Here is a 20,475-nt window from a genome sequence, read left to right on the forward strand (position 1 = left end):
CTCGCGACTGTGTTGGATCCATTATGGATCGAACTTTCACAGTATCATGTTAGACCCGCTCGACATCCATTGCTTTCCTCCTCTCCAAGGTTCTCATAGTCATCATTGTCACCGACATCCCACTGGGTGTGAGTTTTCCTTGCCCTTATGTGGGTCTACCGAGGATGTGGTAGTGGTTTGTGCAGCCCTTTGAGACACTAGTGATTTAGGGCTATATAAGTAAACATTGATTGATTGATTGATATATATATATATATATATATATATATATATATATATATATATATATATATATATATATATATGTAACAGTCAGTGTTCTGCGTTGTGTCTTTTTTTCGTGATGAACCACAGGATTCGAGTTGAGGAGGATTTATTCACCAGCTTTTTCATAGGGACAAAAAGAAAAGGGCGTCACATACAGTCCACAGTATCTCTCTCCACTACAGAATAAAGAAAAAGGAAAAAAACACACAGACATTAACCTAAAAAACTAAAACCTTTGGGGAGCCACACTAGTAAAAGTGTTTAAAATAAGTCATACATATTTTTTATTGACTTTCAGTGCTTAAGTCTCTAGATCATCTTCAGAACTATCCCACAATTTTTTTGGAGTTGCGAGTGGGAATTTCAACTGGAACGCCCCTCGAGGTCGAGTTTCCGACTCGGAATGGCCGAGTTGGCTTCAAAGATGGCTGCTCTGAACCGTATTTCCTCGAATTGCCGCCGGGGTGGGGGTGGGTGGGGGGTGGCGCTATCCATCCATCCATTTTTCTACCGCTTATTCCCTTTCGGGGTCGCGGGGGGCGCTGGCGCCTATCTCAGCTACAATCGGGCGGAAGGCGGGGTACACCCTGGACAAGTCTTCACCTCATCGCAGTAAACGGAATACAACGATTTGGAAATCATTTTCAACCCATATTCAGTTGAATATGCTAAAAAGACAAAATATTTGATGTTAAAACTAATAAACATTTTGTTTTTTGTTGCAAATAATCATTAACTTTAGAATTTGATGCCAGCAACACCTGACAAAAAAGTTGGGAAAGGTGGCAATAAATACAGATAAAGTCGAGGAATGCTCATCAAACACTTATTTGGAACATCCCACAGGTGTGCAGGCTAATTGGGAACAGGTGGGTGCCATGATTGGGTATAAAAACAGCTTCCCAAAAAAATGCTCAGTCTTTCACAAGAAAGGATGGGGCGAGGTACACCCCTTTGTCCACAACTGCGTGAGCAAATAGTCAAACAGTTTAAGGACAACGTTTCTCAAAGTGCAATTGCAAGAAATTTATGGATTTCAACATCTGCGCTCCGTAATATGATCAAAAGGTTCAGAGAATCTGGAGAAATCACTCCACGTAAGCAGCATGGCCGGAAACCAACGTTGAATGACCGTGACCTTCGACTGTATCAAAAACTGACATCAAACTCTAAAGGATATCACCACATGGGCTCAGGAACACTTCAGAAAACCACTGTCACTAAATACAGTTGGTCGCTACATCTGTAAGTGCAAGTTAAAACTCTACTATGCAGAGCGAAAGCCATTTATCAACAACATCCAGAAACGCCGCCGGCTTCTCTGGGCCCGAAATCATCTAATATGGACTGACGCAAAGTGGAAAAGTGTTCTGTGGTCTGACCAGTCCACATTTCAAATTGTTTTTGGAAATATTCGACATCTTGTCATCCGGACCAAAGGGAAACGGACCATCCAGACTGTTATCAACGTAAAGTTGAAAAGCCAGAATCTGTGATGGTATGGGGGTGCATTAGTGCCCAAGGCATGGGTAACTTACACATCTGTGAAGGCACCATTAATGCTGAAAGGTACATACAGGTTTTGGAACAACATATGCTGCCATCAAAGCGCCGTCTTTTTCATGGACGCCCCTGCTTATTTCAGCAAGACAATGCCAAGCCACATTCAGCACGTGTTACAACAGCGTGGCTTCGTAAGTAAAAGTGCGGGTACTTTCCTGGCCCGCCTGCAGTCCAGACCTGTCTCCCATGGAAAATGTGTGACGCATTATGAAGCGTAAAATACGACTGTTGAAGGACTGAAGCTCTACATAAAACAAGAATGGGAAAGAATTCCACTCTCAAAGCTTCAACAATTAGTTTCCTCAGTTCCCAAACGTTTATTAAGTGTTGTTAAAAGAAAATGTGATGTAACACAGTGGTGAACATGCCCTTTCCCAACTACTTTGGCACGTGTTGCAGCCAGAAAATTCAAAGTTATTCCATCTATCCATTTGCTACCGCTTATTCCCTTTTGGGGTCTGTTACTACATGATATATATACTTGAAGCGTGTATATACAAAGTTAATGGAGGGTTTTGAAGATGTTTTAGAGGCTTTGAAGGCTATAACGCTAACTGACATTAGCTGCATTTTGCAACAGTTTTAATCCTTTGACTGGGGTGGTAATGTCAGTGTGAGCATGTTGTGTACTTGAAACATGAAAGTGGCAGAGAGGGATGCAGGAGAGAGAAAAGAGTACATTCCACTGTAAAGATAAACCAGTACAGACTGGGAGCTTTTAGATAACATTCTATTGATTAGCTACTATCTGGGCACAGTCAAGAAACGTGTGTGTTTGTGTGTGTGTGTGTGTGTGTGTGTGTGTGTGTGTGTGTGTGTGTGTGTGTGCGTGCGTGCGTGTGTGTGTGTGTGTGTGTGCGTGCGTGTGTGTGCATTTTAAGCTAATTGCAAAATGAGTCTGAGAGTCAACAATTAATTGTGATTGCAGCAGAAACGGTTCAACATTTTTTAAATACTTTCAGCTTATTGTTGATGGCAGGGGTCGGATAACCAGAATGTTGAAAGAGTCGTATTGGACCAGAGATAAAAAAAATATATTAAAAAATCTGTCTGGGGCCGCAAAAAATGAAAAGCCTTTTATAAGTGTTATAATGAAGACAACACATGATGAAAGTGTCTATATTAGCCTACTATCAAAATGACTTTAACAATCTTATTTACGTGTTATAATGAAGACAACACATGATGAAAGTGTCTATATTAGCTGTATTAGCCTACTATTAAAAAGACTTTAAGTGTTATATATGTGTTATAATGAAGACAACACATAATGGAAGTGTCTATATTAGCTGTATTAGCCTACTATCAAAATGACTTTAAAAGTCTTATACACGTATTATAATGAAGACAACACATGATGTAAGTGTCTATATTAGCTTAATTAGCCTACTATCAAAATGACTTTAAAAGCCTTATAAAAGTGTTATAATAAAGACAACACATGATGTAAGTGTCTATATTATCCTATTCTCAAAATGACTTTAAAAGCCTTATAAAAGTGTTATAATGAAGACAACACATGATGTAAGTGTCTATATTATCCTACTATCAAAATGACTTTAAGTGTTATATAAGTGTTATAATGAAGACAACACATGGTGTAAGTGTCTATATTAGCCTACTATTAAAATGACTTTAACAGTCTTATATACGTGTTATAATGAAGACAACACATGGTGTAAGTGTCTATATTAGCCTACTATCAAAATGACTTTAACAGTCTTATTTACGTATTATAATGAAGACAACACATGATGTGTCTATATTAGCCTACTATCAAAATGACTAAGTGTTATATAAGTGTTATAATGAAAACAACACATGATGTAAGTGTCTATATTAGCCTACTATCAAAAGGACTTTAAGTCTTATATAAGTGTTATAATGAAGGCAACACATGATTTAAGTGTTTATATTAGCTTTATTAGCTTACTATCAAAATGACTTTAAAAGCCCTATAAAAGTGTTATAATGAAGACAACAAATGATGTAAGTGTCTATATTATCCTACTATCAAAATTACTTTAAAAGTTTTATATAAGTGTTATAATGAAGACAACACATGACGTGTCTATATTAGCCTACTATCGAAATGACTTTAAAAGTCTTATAAAAGTGTTATAATGAAGGCAACAAATCATGTAAGTGTCTATGTTAGCCTACTATCAAAATGACTTCAAAAGACTTATAAAAGTGTTATAATGAAGACAACACATGACGTGTCTATATTAGCCTACTATCAAAATGACTTTAAAAGTCTTATATAAGTGTTATAATGAAGGCAACACATGATGTAAGTGTCTATGTTAGCCTACTATCAAAATGACTTTAAAAGTCTTATATAAGTGTTACTTTGAAGACAACACATGATGTAAGTGTCTGTATTAGCCTACTATCAAAATGACTTTAACATTCTTATATAACTGTTACAATGAAGACAACACATGATGTAAGTGTCTATATTAGATGAGATGTAAGTGTCTATATTAGCCAGCAGCTAGACTTTTAAGGCCCGCGGCAGATTCTAAAAATACTACAATTTAAAAAAATAATAAACAAACATACCAAATGTGGAATAGAAGAGCAAAGAAGAGAAACATAACAAGAAGAAGTTGCAGTGTTGACTCTGATAGCACACAGCTGGCATGCAGCTTGTTTTTATTATTTTTAACTGTCATTGCTCAAAATACAAAGATGAATCAAAATCAATGTTGTTATAATGTATTGACCTATTAAAGACTAATTATTCATATCAAATATTCCACTTTGAAATATTTGTTAGGGGAAAATATCGCATATTTTGTGTGTTTGTCATCAAAAAAAAATCCTTAACAAAAAGGCATAAAATGAAAACGAGAAAATAATCAAACTTAATTGTGGGATAGTTCTGAAGATGATCTAGAGACTTAAGCACTGAAAGTCAATAAAAAATATATATGACTTATTTTAAACACTTTTACTAGTGTGGCTCCCCAAAGGTTTTTTTTTTTTTTTTTTTTTTTAACTTTCACTGATCAAAAATTAATCCATCCATCCATCCATTTCCTACCGCTTGTCCCTTTTGGGGTCACAGGGAGTCGTTGGAGGCTATATTAAATTAAAATCAATGTTGTCATGAATTAATGAAAGGGCCTAATGAAAAGGATCAAATATTCAACTTTGAAAATATTTTTGGTGAAAATACTGCATATATTATATATATGTATGATTACATTTTTTAAATTTTTGTGGATTATTTTAGAACTGTCACTGCTCAAAAAAAATTAAATTAACATTTATTTTGTGAATTATTAATCAATTTAAGGCTCCAATTATTTGACATCAAATATTCTACTTTGAAAATATTTTGGGGGAAAATACTGCATATTTTGTTATGAAAAAGATGGTTTTGACAAAAAAAGGCATAAAACATAAAAAGTTAATAAAACAAAAACAAACAAAAAAAATTATATCAAAAGATAAACCTGAAGTTAATAAAAAAAATTATATATATATATATATATATATATTACATATATATATATATATATATATATATATATATACATATTTTTTTAATTATATATTACCCAGACCTGTCATCTCTCAACAAGCGCAGCGAAATCATATCGGCATGCCGTCACGGACGGAAACACCTCCTAGGCAACACATGAGCCAATCACCACGCCCCTACGCCTACCTGTACCTACCTACTCTCTGCCCTATATAAACCTTTTTATGTGAATCCTTCCATTAAAATCTCTTGACGATTGAGGGAACCCCTCATGAAACAGTTCAGTAGAGATGAAGTAGTCTTGTGATTTTTCCCACACTTATATATATATATACATATATATATATATATTACTGGGCAAAACCTGAGGAGAACCTCAAAGGTTAAAAAAAAGTATATTTTGTATTGTTTTTTAAAAAAAAAGACAGACATGACAATGGCCCAAAGACAGCATTTACTTGCTTTTCCACAGACATGCAACATCCGTCTAATCAGCACAAGCCCCGCCCACTGCAGGCGAAAAAACACAAGTAAAATAGATGCATGGCCACAACCTCTTGTTTTATTGGAAAAGGGGCCTAATTATTGGGGTGTAAGTCAGGCTGTGACTGGAGGGCCGCCTCTTTGATGCCGTTTATATTCATCCCCTCCTCTGCAGCAGCAGCAGCAGCGCCATCGCCGCCACCAGCAGCGTGTGGCGCTTTTATTACATCGCCCACAGGCAGGTTCAGGCCTGTCTCTCTCTCACACACTCACACACACACACACACACACACACTCACACACGCAGCCTGCAGGGTCCGGCAGCCGGTATAGTTGCCTCCCCGGCCCAGATACCCCTCACGGTCCCAGGGGACGAGCAGGGAGGAGGCGAGGGGTATTATGCTAATGCTGCCGCCTGCACAGCTGGGAAGGAGCATCATTACAAGTATTGTAGCAATCTGTTTAAGAAGGACACGTGGGCGCACGAGTGCTGCCTGCATACATCACATCAAATGTGATGAAAATGCGTGTGAGCGGGGGACCGGGGGTAAAATGCAAAACTTGTTATGAAGCCCTTATATCACGTCGACTGTCAAAATGGCTGCTGTAAATCTGTGTTTTGCCCTCTTTACTTTTGTATTTAATATTTCCCATGTTGGGCCGGTCATATCTCAGGACCGGAGCCCGTGGCACATGAAGGGAAAATGGGACGGAAAGTTCTTTGAATGTCTAATGTTGCATCCGGCTACGGCGGTCTGTGTTGTAATCCATTCCAAATCCATTAGAGAAGTGGCAGAACTCTAATAGCTCCTGTTTGAACCTGTCAGCAAATTACACAGTCTGTCCAACATCATATATCTATACAGCGTACTTGCCAACTTTGAGGCCTCCCATTTCGGGAGGTGGGGGGTAGGGTGCGGGGGGTGTGGTCAAGGGGGAGGCGGGGGCGTGGTTAAGAGGGGAGGAGTATATTTACAGCTAGAATTCACCAAGTCAAGTATTTCATATATATAAATATATATATATATTTTTTTTTTGTTTTGTTTTGTTTTAATATACATTGGCAACACTAAATGGTCCCTAGTGTGAGAATGTGAGTATGAATGTTGTCTGTCTATCTGTGTTGGCCCTGCCATGAGGTAGTGACTTGTCCAGGGTGTACGCCGCCTTCCGCCTGATTGTAGCTGAGATAGGCCCCAGCACCCCCCGCAACCCCAAAAGGGAATAAGCGGTAGCAATGGATGGATGGATGGATGAATATATATATATATATATATATATATATATATATGTAAGAAATAATTGACTTTCAGTGAATTCTAGCTATATATATATATTTTTTATTTTTATTTTTTTATTTTATTTTATTATATATATATATATATATTTCTCTAGTGACTCAAAGCGCTTTTACATAGTGAAAGCTAATATCTAAGTTACATTTAAAGCAGTGTGGGTGGCACTGGGAGCAGGTGGGTAAAGTGTCTTGCCCAAGGACACAACGGCAGTAACTAGGATGGCAAAAGCGGGGATCGAACCTGGAACCCTCAAGTTGCTGGCACGGCCACTCTACCAACCGAGTAGGGCCACCCTATATAATTCACTTCACTATAGGCGCCAGCGCCCCCCGCGACCCCGAAAGGGAATAAGCGGTAGAAATGGATGGATGGATGGATATATGTATGTATGTATATATATATATATATATATATATATATATATATATATATATATATATATATATATATATATATATATATAAATAAGAGAAATACTTGAATTTCAGTGTTCATTTATTTCAGGGGTCGGCAACCCGCGGCTCTGGAGCCACATGCGGCTCTTTAGCGCCGCCCTAGTGGCTCTCTGGAGCTTTTTCAAAAATATATGAAAACTGGAAATTATGAAGGGAAAAAACATATTTTATGTTTTAATTTGTTTTCTTTAATTGCTGTAAAGCACACTGTTTATGTTAAACATGCTTCACTGATTTGAGTATTTGGCGAGCGCCGTTTTGTCCTACTAATTTTGGCGGTCACCCTAGTTTGTTTACATGTATAACTTTTTCCGACTTTCTAAGACGTGTTTTATGCCACTTCTTTTTCTGTCTCATTTTGTCCACCAAACTTATAAAGTTGTGCATGAATGCACAAAGGTGAGTTTTGTTGATGTTATTGACTTGTGTGGAGTGCTAATCAGACATATTTGGTCACCGCCTGACTGCAAGCTAATCGATGCTAACATGCTATTTAGGCTAGGTGTATGTACATATTGCATCATTATGTCTCATTTGTAGCTATATTTGAGCTCATTTAGTTTCTTTTAAGTCCTCTTAATTCAATTTATATCTCATGACACACTATCTGTATGTAATATGGCTTTTAATTTGTTTGTGGCTACAGACAATTTCTTTTGTTTGTATTTTTGGTCCAATATGGCTCTTTCAACATTTTGGGTTGCCGACCCCTGATTTATTTACACATATACACACACATAACACTCATCTACTCATTGTTGAGTTAAGGGTTGAATTGTCCATCCTTGTTCGATTCTCTGTCAATATTTTTCTTACCATAATGAACACCCTCTATGATGATGCATTGCTGTGTAACACGCGCAAAAGTCCTTTCATCAAATGCACTAGAGTCTGGAATCTTCCATCTTCGTCTCCTTGTTGTGTGCGCAGTTGTGCACTGCACTCTCTAAAAGCCGTAGATGTTATTGTCACATATGCATGTACAGTAGATGGCAGTATTGTCCTGTTTAAGAGTGTCACAACATTGCTGTTTACGGCAGACGAACTGCTTTACGGTAGACGAAAACGTGACTGCTGTTGTTGTGTGTTGTTACCGCGCTGGGAGGACGTTAATGGAACTGCCTAACAATAAACCCACATAAGAAACCAAGAACTCGCCCTCGATCATTCTACAGTTATGACGTCATTGGGCAGGCTCGGTGTTTATATTGTGGGAAAGCAGACGTGAAAACAGGCTGGTGACACGTCACTCAGGTCCGACTTTTACAAAGCAATGCTGCCACCTACTGACATGAAGTATTACGTGGTTACCCTGCCAAGTTTTACACGGCACAGACACTAAGCAACGGCACATTATTGGCAGATTATAATTATTGATTTGCAAAAAATATTTTTGGCATAAATTAGGTGAAGTTGCATAATTTCCCACGGCACACCAGACAATATCTCACGGCACACTACCGCGGCACAGTGGTTGAAAAACACTGGTCTAATGCTTAAACCAAAAATAAACAAAAGGAGAGTGCCCCTAAGAAAAGGCATTGAAGCTTAGGGAAAGCTATGCAGAACAAAACTAAAACTGAACTGGCTACAAAGTAAACAAAAACAGCATGCTGGACGACAGCAAAGACTTACTGTGGAGCAAAGACGGCGTCCACGATGTACATCCGAACATGATATGACAATCAACAATGTCCCCACAAAGAAGGATAACAACTACTGAAATACTCTTGATTGCTAAAACCAAGTAGATGCGGGAAATATCGCTCAAAGGAAGACATAAAACTGCTACAGGAAAATACCATAAAAAGCGAAAAAGCTACCAAAATAGGAGCGCAAGACAAGAAGTAAAACCACTACACAGGAAAACAGCAATAAAGTCCAAATAAGTCAGGGTGTGATGTGACAGGTGGTGACAGTACACCTACTTTGAGACAAGAGCTAACGTTATGCATGCTTGGTTATGCTTTAAAGTCATATCCAACAATTGCAACAACGACTTCTTACTGTCAACCGAGTTTTGTTTCTTAATGATTTCTGCTGGTAGTGTATACACATGTGTTATACATCAGTCTCATAGTAATAACAGTTGTAAAGTGGCTTGGGCATTTTATAAGGATGCCTTGGTGCCGCCATCTTGAGACTAATGCATTGTGAATGTAATGCAGTTGTTGTATTGAAGTGGGAATAGCAAACTTCCTGTTGATTTTAGTTGGAGGCGGTCTGTGTATGAAATATAGGTCTCAGTGAGACCTACATTGAGGTTTTTGTTTCATGTGTGTATGACAGTCCTACAGTTTTGTCTGAGCAGAAAGCCGCCATTTTAGCATACATAACATCCTGGTGTCTTCATCCTAACCACGGGTACCCTAACTTTTTCCACTGAAGGCCGCGGACGGACAAATCAAAGGAATCAGTGGCCATTTTGGTCGTTTTCACCTCAAAATCTGTACCAAATATACATTGTTTTTCAAAGAACCGGAAAATGCAATCTTAGAAGAAATGCTAACAGTTAGCACACTGGCCAGATAGCGTCAAGTAACAAAAAAATTAGCAAAATGAGTTGAAAAAGCTGGCATGCTTACAGTTAGTTAGCATGCTGGCCGGATGGCATCAAGTAACCAAAAATATGAGCAAAACAAGCAAAAAAAAACCTAGCAAGCTAACAATACTATGCTTACAGTTAGCACACGGGCCAAATAGCATCAAGTAACAAAAATATGAGCAAAATGAGTTGACAAAGCTAGCATGCTGACAGTACTATGCTAGCATGCTTACAGTTAGCTAGCATGCTGCCTGGATGGCATCAAGTAACCAAAATTATCAGCAAAAAAAGCAAAAAACAACTACCATGCTAACAATGCTATGCTAGTATGCTAACAATAGCATGCTTACAGTTAGCACACTAGGCAGATAGTGTCAAGTAACAAAATAAGCTAATAAAGCTAGCATGCTGACAGTACTAGAGAAGTGTTAAGTATACGGTCCAATAATGGCAGTAATTTTGTCATGTCTATGTGATCATGTTTTGTTTTAGTCATGTTCTGTTTGTTTTTTGGCCACTCAGTTCCTATTTTTACACTTATTGGTTTGTTTTGTTACCATAGCAACTCATCAGTTTTCCCCTTGTCTTCATGTCACGCACCTGTCTCACGTTTTGCACTCGCACACCTGTTTTCACTAATCACCACAGTAGTATTTAAGCCTGTCTGTTTCTGTTCTTCGTCCTGGCAAAATCACCTTTTACCACGGTCTATCATCTCCTTCACCATCTTCTATGCCTTCCATTCAAAAGAGCCATGTTCCTTTCTCGTTACAGTAAGTGTTTTTGTTGTTCATGCCATTGTGCAAGTGTTTTGTTTTATGTTCATAGTTTTGTTTCATAGCCAAGTGTTTGTCCCTCCCTGTGAGCGCCTTTTGTTTATTCCTTTTTTCGTAGTATAGTGTAAATAAAAAACATGTACCTTCATTCACGCCTCGCTCGCGCCAACTTTCCTTTGCCTCGGAAAAACAATCCACGTCCTAGTCCAAGTCGTGACAAATTTGAATTTCATACACGTCCTTTTTTTAAACGAAGCGTAACGAGGGGAACTTGCCCGAGTTCACTTGTTATTTATGAGCCAGAAGCGGGAAAATAGAGAACAGAAATGAACAAATAAATGGCCACAAAGGTGTAATAATATTATTCACTGTTAGACGCGGCCTTCTGGGGCCAAATATAACTGCGATGTGACCCTCGGTGAAAATGACTTTGACAACTATGGATTAGGGACTATGGTTGTATGGTATAGTGCTACTAGTATAGTACTGCGATACTAATGAATCATATTCGGTACTATGCCACCTCTAAAAAGTACCGGTCCCCGCACCCCTTTTTTTTTTAACGGACATGACAGCACATCTGCCCTTTATGAGCAGAGGAGCATGTTTGGCAGCGGGGGCACACAGAGTACTTACAAGCAGACACAGTGTGTAGACAGAAAAGGGAGAATTTTAGTGTAAAAAGTCAAGATAAAGGTGAAGTTATAACACTGAAACACCCTCAGGAAGAGCTGCTTTAAGACATGGCTAGCTAGCTAGCGGCTAACGTCCATCCGCAGTGTTTTAGCTATTTCTAAAACACTAATCCTGGCCTCCACGGCGACAAATAAAGTACTTTTCTTACAAGTAACATTATCACTGCAGGACGAGGAATAACTAAACATGCTTCACTACAAACCGTAGCTCACCGGCGTCACAATGTAAACAAACGCCATGGGTGGATCTACACCTGACATCCACTGTAATGATACCAAGTATAGGAGCATATCTAGTCGATACTACTATGATTAAGTCGATATTTTCTTAGCATCTGTTTGCATTTAAAAAAAAACTCATATTATGTTTATAAAGTCAGTAAATACGTCCCTGGACACATGAGGACTTTGAATATGAGCAATGTATGATCCTGTAACTACTTGGTATCGGATCAATACCTAAATGTGTGGTATCATCCAAAACTAATGTAAAGTATGAAAGAATCGAAGAATAAGTGATTGTTACATTTGAACAGAAGTGTAGATAGAACATGTTAAAACAGAAAATAGAGCGACACCTACCCTTTACATCAGTATTTCTTCACCATATTATTATTGGTTTATTAGGTATTATATTTTATTGTACGATCCTGTAACTACTTGGTATCAGATCAATACCTAAATGTGTGGTATCATCCAAAACTAATGTAAAGTATGAAAGAAGAGAAGAATAAGTGATTATTACATTTTAACAGAAGTGTAGATAAAACTCACCGGCGTCACCGCTAGCAAAAGCTAGCACTCCTGAATGTAAACAAATGCCATGTGTGGATCTACACCTGACATCCACTGTAATGATACCAAGTACAATCACGTATTTAGTCGATACTACTATGATTAGATCTATATTTTTTATCGTCACAAAATCTTTTTTCTTTTAAAACAAAAAGTATATTATGTCTATAAAGTCGGTAAATACGTCCCCGGACTCATGGGGACTTTGAATATGACCAAAGTAGGATCCTGTAACTACTGGGTATCAGATTGATACCTAAATGTGCGGTATCATCCAAAACTAATGTAAAGTATGAAAGAAGAGAAGAATAAGTGATTATTACATTTGAACAGAAGTGTAGATAGAACATGTTCAAACAGAAAACAGTGCGACACCTACCCTTTACATCAGTATTTCTTAACCATATTATTATTAGTTAATTGGGTATTACATTTAATTGTACGATCCTGTAACTACTTGGTATCGGATCGATACCTAAATATGTGGTATCGTCCAAAACTTATGTAAAGTATGAAAGAAGAGAAGAATAAGTGATTATTACATTTCAACAGAAGAGTAGATAGACATGTTCAAACAGAAAACAGTGTGACACCTACCCTTTACATCAGTATTTCTTTACCATATTATTATTGGTTTATTAGGTATTATATTTTATTGTACGATCCTGTAACTACTTGGTATCGGATCAATACCTAAATAAGTGGTATCATCCAAAACTAATGTCAAGTATGAAAGAAGAGAAGAATAAGTGATTATTACATTTGAACAGAAGTGTAGATAGAACTCACCGGCGTCACCGCTAACAAAAGCTAGCACTCCTGAATGTAAACAAATGCCATGTGTGGATCTACACCTGACATCCACTGTAATGATACCAAAAGTACAATAGCATATTTAGTCGATACTACTATGATAACATCTATATTTTTTATCGTCACAAAATATTTTTTCCTTCTTAAAAAATGTATATTATGTTTATAAAGTCAGTAAATACGTCCCTGGACACATGAGGACTTTGAATATGACCAAAGTATGATCCTGTAACTACTTGGTATCAGATCCATACCTAAATGTGTGGCATCATCCAAAACTAATGTAAAGTATGAAAGAAGAGAAGAATAAGTGATTATTACATTTGAACAGAAGTGTAGATAGAACATGTTCAAACAGAAAACAGTGCGACACCTACCCTTTACATCAGTATTTCTTAACCATATTATTATTAGTTAATTGGGTATTACATTTAATTGTACGATCCTGTAACTACTTGGTATCGGATCGATACCTAAATATGTGGTATCATCCAAAACTTATGTAAAGTATGAAAGAAGAGAAGAATAAGTGATTATTACATTTCAACAGAAGAGTAGATAGACATGTTCAAACAGAAAACAGTGCGACACCTACCCTTTACATCAGTATTTCTTAACCATATTATTATTGGCTTATTAGGTATTATATTTTATTGTACGATCCTGTAACTACTTGGTATCGGATCCAATACCTAAATATGTGGTATCATCCAAAACTAATGTAAAGTATGAAAGAAGAGAAGAATAAATGATTATTACATTTTAACAGAAGTGTAGATAGAACATGTTAAAACAGAAAATAACCAGATATTTACAGTGAATGTTAAGTAGATTAATAATCCATTTTTACAGTTTGTCCCTCATAATGTAGACAAAATAATAGGTAGATAAATGACACAATATGTTACTAATTAGGAGTCTTTGTTTGTTTACTTACTACTAAAAGACAAGTTGTCTAGTATGTTCACTATTTTATTTAAGGACTAAATTACAATAATAAACATATGTTTCATGTACGCTAAGATTTTTTTTGCTAAAATAAAGCCAAAATACCATTTTTGTGGCCCCCTTTATTTAGAAAAAGTATCGAAAAGTACCAAAAAATTGGTATGGAGACAACACTATCAGAGACAGGTTTGTAACACGGGGAAAAGGGAGTTATTGATTTTTGAGAAAATGATAGAAAAATTGCATAATTGATAGTATTGCAAAAATTTTAAAAAACATTTAAAAAAAGTGTAATGAGGTGAAATCTAATGAGAAAAAGTGGCCATGTTTTTTTTTCCTTTTGTCTTTATTTTCTTTTTTTTCCATTTCCCCCCCCAAAAAAGAACCAAAAAAATCTATGATATATTGAATTATTACTTAAAAATGATCACTTTAAAATGTTTTATGTGGAAAAAATATTGCATATGTTGTGTGGTTGCCATATAAAAACATCAAAGTTTTGACCAAAGAGCATAAAACAAACAAAATAATAGTTTAAACTTAAAATCGACAGATATATCGAAAGTTGATCTTGAAATTTAAGTGTTAAAAGTAAAAATAAAAAAATAATAAAAATGCATCACTTTATGAGTGTGGAACCTTTCGGATCTAAAATATATTTAGTAGGATTTTATTTACCTTTTCACTGTGATAACTCAAAAATATTAAATAATTCAAATCAATGTTGTCCTGCATTTTTGATCTTTGAGGACTTTAACTGCTAAATAAAGGAACTCTCCTGAAGGAATCAATAAAGTACTTGTCAAAGTTAGTTGGTGACGAACCCCAAGATGCAGAGAAAGAGGCAGGCATTGAACAGGAAAACATGATTTAATTAAAATACTAGAACACGAACAAACAAAAGGGTAGCAACAAAAAGCGCGCACAAGGTTGATAACAAACTAAAAGAGCTAGCATGGGAGCTAGAAAACAAAAGGGCCTAGCGTGGAAAACAGAAGTCGTTACGTGTTGTATAAAGACAAACTGAAAGCAGGGAACAAAAGACAGTAAGCTACAAACTGCTACCGAAATATAGCTTCCCGCTACCCTGCAATGACACGACAGAAGCGACACGACACGACACGACACGATGCGACAAGAGAGAAAATACAATCCGGTAATGACTGGATGGGAAGACAGGTCTAAAATAGGAGCGGGCTGATTGACACCAGGTGTGGCCAGGTGCCAGCGCACAGGGGAAAAAACAGGAAACAGACAAAATAAGAGGAACTAAAGACAGGAAATACTAAACACACACAAAGGAAAAACTAAAACACAAACAAACTGTCAGTGGCAAGCCTGACAGTACTATCTATCTATCTAAATACTGCATATTTCAGTTTTACTATAAAAAAACAAAGTTGTCTTTGACAGAAAAGGCATAAAACCTTATTTGTTTTACTTTATATCAATCAATCAATCAATGTTTATTTATATAGCCCCAAATCACAAATGTCTCAAAGGACTGCACAAATCATTACGACTACAACATCCTCGGAAGAACCCACAAAAGGGCAAGGAAAACTCACACCCAGTGGGCAGGGAGAATTCACATCCAGTGGGACGCCAGTGACAATGCTGACTATGAGAAACTTTGGAGAGGACCTCAGATGTGGGCAACCCCCCCCCTCTAGGGGACTGAAAGCAATGGATGTCGAGCGGGTCTAACATGATACTGTGAAAGTTCAATCCATAGTGGTTCCAACACAGCCGCGAGAGTTCAGTTCAAGCGGATCCAAGACAGCAGCGAGAGTCCCGTCCACAGGAAACCATCTCAAGCGGATCAGCAGCGTAGAGATGTCCCCAAACGATACAGGCGAGCGGTCCATCCTGGGTCCCGACGAGCGGTCCATCCTGGGTCTCGACTCTGGACAGCCAGTACTTCATCCATGGTCATCGGTCCGGACCCCCTCCACAAGGAAGGGGGGGACATAGGAGAAAGAAAAGAAGCGGCAGATCAACTGGTCTAAAAAGGAGGTCTATTTAAAGGCTAGAGTATACAGATGAGTTTTAAGGTGAGACTTAAATGCTTCTACTGAGGTAGCATCTCGAACTGTTATAATAATTTGACTTATTTTTAACATTTTAGAGAGACTTTTTAGAGCCCTAAGGGTTAAAAAAAAAACATATATTTTGTTATGGTTTGAAAATGAAAAATATCAAAATGGCCCCCGCATGCTTAAATTTTTCCGTGTGCGGCCCTCTGTGGAAAATGTTCGGACACCCCTGCATTAATCCAATAACTGGAACGTATTCACTAAAAGAGCTAGCATGAGAGCTAGAAAACAAAAAGGCCTAGCGCGGAAGCTAGCCGGTAGTGAGCAGGAAAACAGAAGTCGTTACGTGTTGTGTAAAGACAAACTGAAAGCAGGGAACAAAAGACAGTAAGCTACAAACTGCTACCGAAATATAGCTTAGCGCTACCCTGCAATGACACGACAGGAGCGACACGACACGACACGATGCGACAAGAGCGAAAATACAATCCAGCAATGACTGGATGGGAAGACAGGTCTAAAATAGGAGCGGGCTGATTGACACCAGGTGTGGCCAGGTGCCAATCAGCCGCAGATGAGGGGAAAACAGCGCACAGGGAAAAAACAGGAAACAGACAAAATAGGAGGAACTAAAGACAGGAAATACTAAACACACACAGAGGAAAAACTAAAACACAAACAAACTGTCAGTGGCAAGCCTGACAGTACTATCTATCTATCTAAATACTGCATATTTCAGTTTTACTATAGAAAAACAAAGTTTCCTTTGACAGAAAAGGCATGAAACCTTATTTGTTTTACTTTATATAAACCTCGAGTTGATATAGAGATTTATAGTAAGCGTTAAATAAAAAATATAGTAATAATTTGGCTTACTTTTAACATTTTAGAGTGACATTTTAGAGCCTTAAGGATAAAAAAAAACAAACATATATTTTGTTATGGTTTGAAAATGAAAAATATCAAAATGGCCCCCGCATGCTTAAATTTTTCCGTGTGCGGCCCTCTGTGGAAAAAGTTCGGACGCCCCTGCATTAATCCAATAACTGGAACATATTCACTAAAAGAGCTAGCATGGGAGCTAGAAAACAAAAAGGCCTAGCGTGGAAGCTAGCCGGTAGTGAGCAGGAAAACAGAAGTCGTTACGTGTTGTATAAAGACAAACTGAAAGCAGGGAACAAAAGACAGTAAGCTACAAACTGCTACCGAAATATAGTTTAGCGCTACCCTGCAATGACACGATAGGAGCGACACGACACGACACGACGCGACAAGAGCGAAAATACAATCCAGCAATGACTGGATGGGAAGACAGGTCTAAAATAGGAACGGGCTGATTGACACCAGGTGTGGCCAGGTGCCAGCGCACAGGGGAAAAAACAGGAAACAGACAAAATAGGAGGAACTAAAGACAGGAAATACTAAACACACACAGAGGAAAAACTAAAACACAAACAAACTGTCAGTGGCAAGCCTGACAGTACTATCTATCTATCTAAATACTGCATATTTCAGTTTTACTATAAAAAAAACAAAATTGTCTTTGACAGAAAAGGCATGAAACCTTATTTGTTTTACTTTATCTCAACCTCGAGTTGATATAGAGATTTATAGTAAGCGTTAAATAAAAAATATAATAATTATTTGACTTATTTTTAACATTTTAGAGTAACATTTTAGAGCCTTAAGGATAAAAAAACAACATATATTTTGTTATGGTTTGAAAATGAAAAATATCAAAATGGCCCCCGCATGCTTGAATTTTTCCGTGTGCGGCCCTCTGTGGAAAATGTTCGGACACCCCTGTATTAATCCAATAACTGGAACGTATTCACTAAAAGAGCTAGCATGGGAGCTAGAAAACAAAAAGGCCTAGCGTGGGAACTAGCCGGTAGTGAGCAGGAAAACAGAAGTCGTTACGTGTTGTATAAAGACAAACTGAAAGCAGGGAACAAAAGACAGTAAGCTACAAACTGCTACCGAAATATAGTTTAGCGCTACCCTGCAATGACACGATAGGAGCGACACGACACGACACGACGCGACAAGAGCGAAAATACAATCCAGCAATGACTGGATGGGAAGACAGGTCTAAAATAGGAACGGGCTGATTGACACCAGGTGTGGCCAGGTGCCAATCAGCCGCAGCTGAGGGGAAAACAGTGCACAGGGAAAAAACAGGAAACAGACAAAATAAGAGGAACTAAAGACAGGAAATACTAAACACACACAGAGGAAAAACTAAAACACAAACAAACTGTCAGTGGCAAGCCTGACAGTACTATCTTTCTATCTAAATACTGCATATTTCAGTTTTACTATAAAAAAACAAAGTTTTCTTTGACAGAAAAGGCATGAAACCTTATTTGTTTTACTTTATATCAACCTCAAGTTGATATAGAGATTTCTAGTAGGCGTTAAATAAAAAATATAATAATAATTTGACTTATTTTTAATATTTTAGAGTGACATTTTAGAGCCTTAAGGATAGAAAAAAACAACATATATTTTGTTATGGTTAAATTTTTCCGTGTGCGGCCCTCTGTGGAAAAAGTTCGGACACCCCTGCATTAATCCAATAACTGGAACGTATTCACTAAAAGAGCTAGCATGGGAGCTAGAAAACAAAAAGGCCTAGCGTGGAAGCTAGCCGGTAGTGAGCAGGAAAACAGAAGTCGTTACGTGTTGTATAAAGACAAACTGAAAGCAGGGAACAAAAGACAGTAAGCTACAAACTGCTACCGAAATATAGCTTAGCGCTACCCTGCAATGACACGACACGATGCGACAAGAGCGAAAATACAATCCAGCAATGACTGGATGGGAAGACAGGTCTAAAATAGGAGCGGGCTGATTGACACCAGGTGTGGCCAGGTGCCAACGCACAGGGGAAAAAACAGGAAACAGACAAAAGAAGAGGAACTAAAGACAGGAAATACTAAACACACACAGAGGAAAAACTAAAACACAAACAAACTGTCAGTGGCAAGCCTGACAGTACTATCTTTCTATCTAAATACTGCATATTTCAGTTTTACTATAAAAATCAAAGTTTTCTTTGACAGAAAAAGCATAAAAACTTATTTGTTTTACTTTATATCAACCTCGAGTTAATATAGAGATTTATAGTAAGCGTTAAATAAAAAATATAATAATAATTTGACTTATTTTTAACATTTTAGAGGGACATTTTAGAGCCTTAAGGATAAAAAAAAAACAACATATATTTTGTTATGGTTTGAAAATGAAAAATATCAAAATGGCCCCCGCATGCTTAAATTTTTCCGTGTGCGGCCCTCTGTGGAAAAAGATCGGACACCCCCCGAATTAATCCAATAACTGGAACATATTCACTAAAAGTGCTAGCATGGGAGCTAGAAAACAAAAAGGCCTAGCGTGGAAGCTAGCCGGTAGTGAGCAGGAAAACAGAAGTCGTTACGTGTTGTTTAAAGACAAACTGAAAGCAGGGAACAAAAGACAGTAAGCTACAAACTGCTACCGAAATATAGCTTAGCGCTACCCTGCAATGACACGACAGGAGCGACACGACACGATGCGACAAGAGCGAAAATACAATCCAGCAATGACTGGATGGGAAGACAGGTCTAAAATAGGAGCGGGCTGATTGACACCAGGTGTGGCCAGGTGCCAGCGCACAGTGGAAAAAACAGGAAACAGACAAAAGAAGAGGAACTAAAGACAGGAAATACTAAACACACACAGAGGAAAAACTAAAACACAAACAAACTGTCAGTGACAAGCCTGACAGTACTATCTATCTATCTAAATACTGCATATTTCAGTTTTACTATAAAAAACAAAGTTGTCTTTGACAGAAAAGGCATAAAACCGTATTTGTTTTACTTTATATCAATCAATCAATCAATGTTTATTTATGTAGCCCCAAATCACAAATGTCTCAAAGGACTGCAGAAATCATTACGACTACAATATCCTCGGAAGAACCCACAAAAGGGCAAGGAAAACTCACACCCAGTGGGCAGGGAGAATTCACATCCAGTGGGACGCCAGTGACAATGCTGACTATGAGAAACCTGGAGAGGACCTCAGATGTGGGCAACCCCCCCCCTCTAGGGGACCGAAAGCAATGGATGTCGAGCGGGTCTAACATGATACTGTGAAAGTTCAATCCATAGGGGCTCCAACACAGCCGCGAGGAGTTCAGTTCAAGCGGATCCAAGACAGCAGCGAGAGTCCCGTCCACAGGAAACCATCTCAAGCGGAGGCGGATCAGCAGCGTAGAGATGTCCCCGACCGATACAGGCGAGCGGTCCATCCTGGGTCTCG

This window comes from Nerophis ophidion, linkage group LG25 (genome assembly GCF_033978795.1).
Source record: "Nerophis ophidion isolate RoL-2023_Sa linkage group LG25, RoL_Noph_v1.0, whole genome shotgun sequence".
NCBI classification, from domain to species: domain Eukaryota; kingdom Metazoa; phylum Chordata; class Actinopteri; order Syngnathiformes; family Syngnathidae; genus Nerophis; species Nerophis ophidion.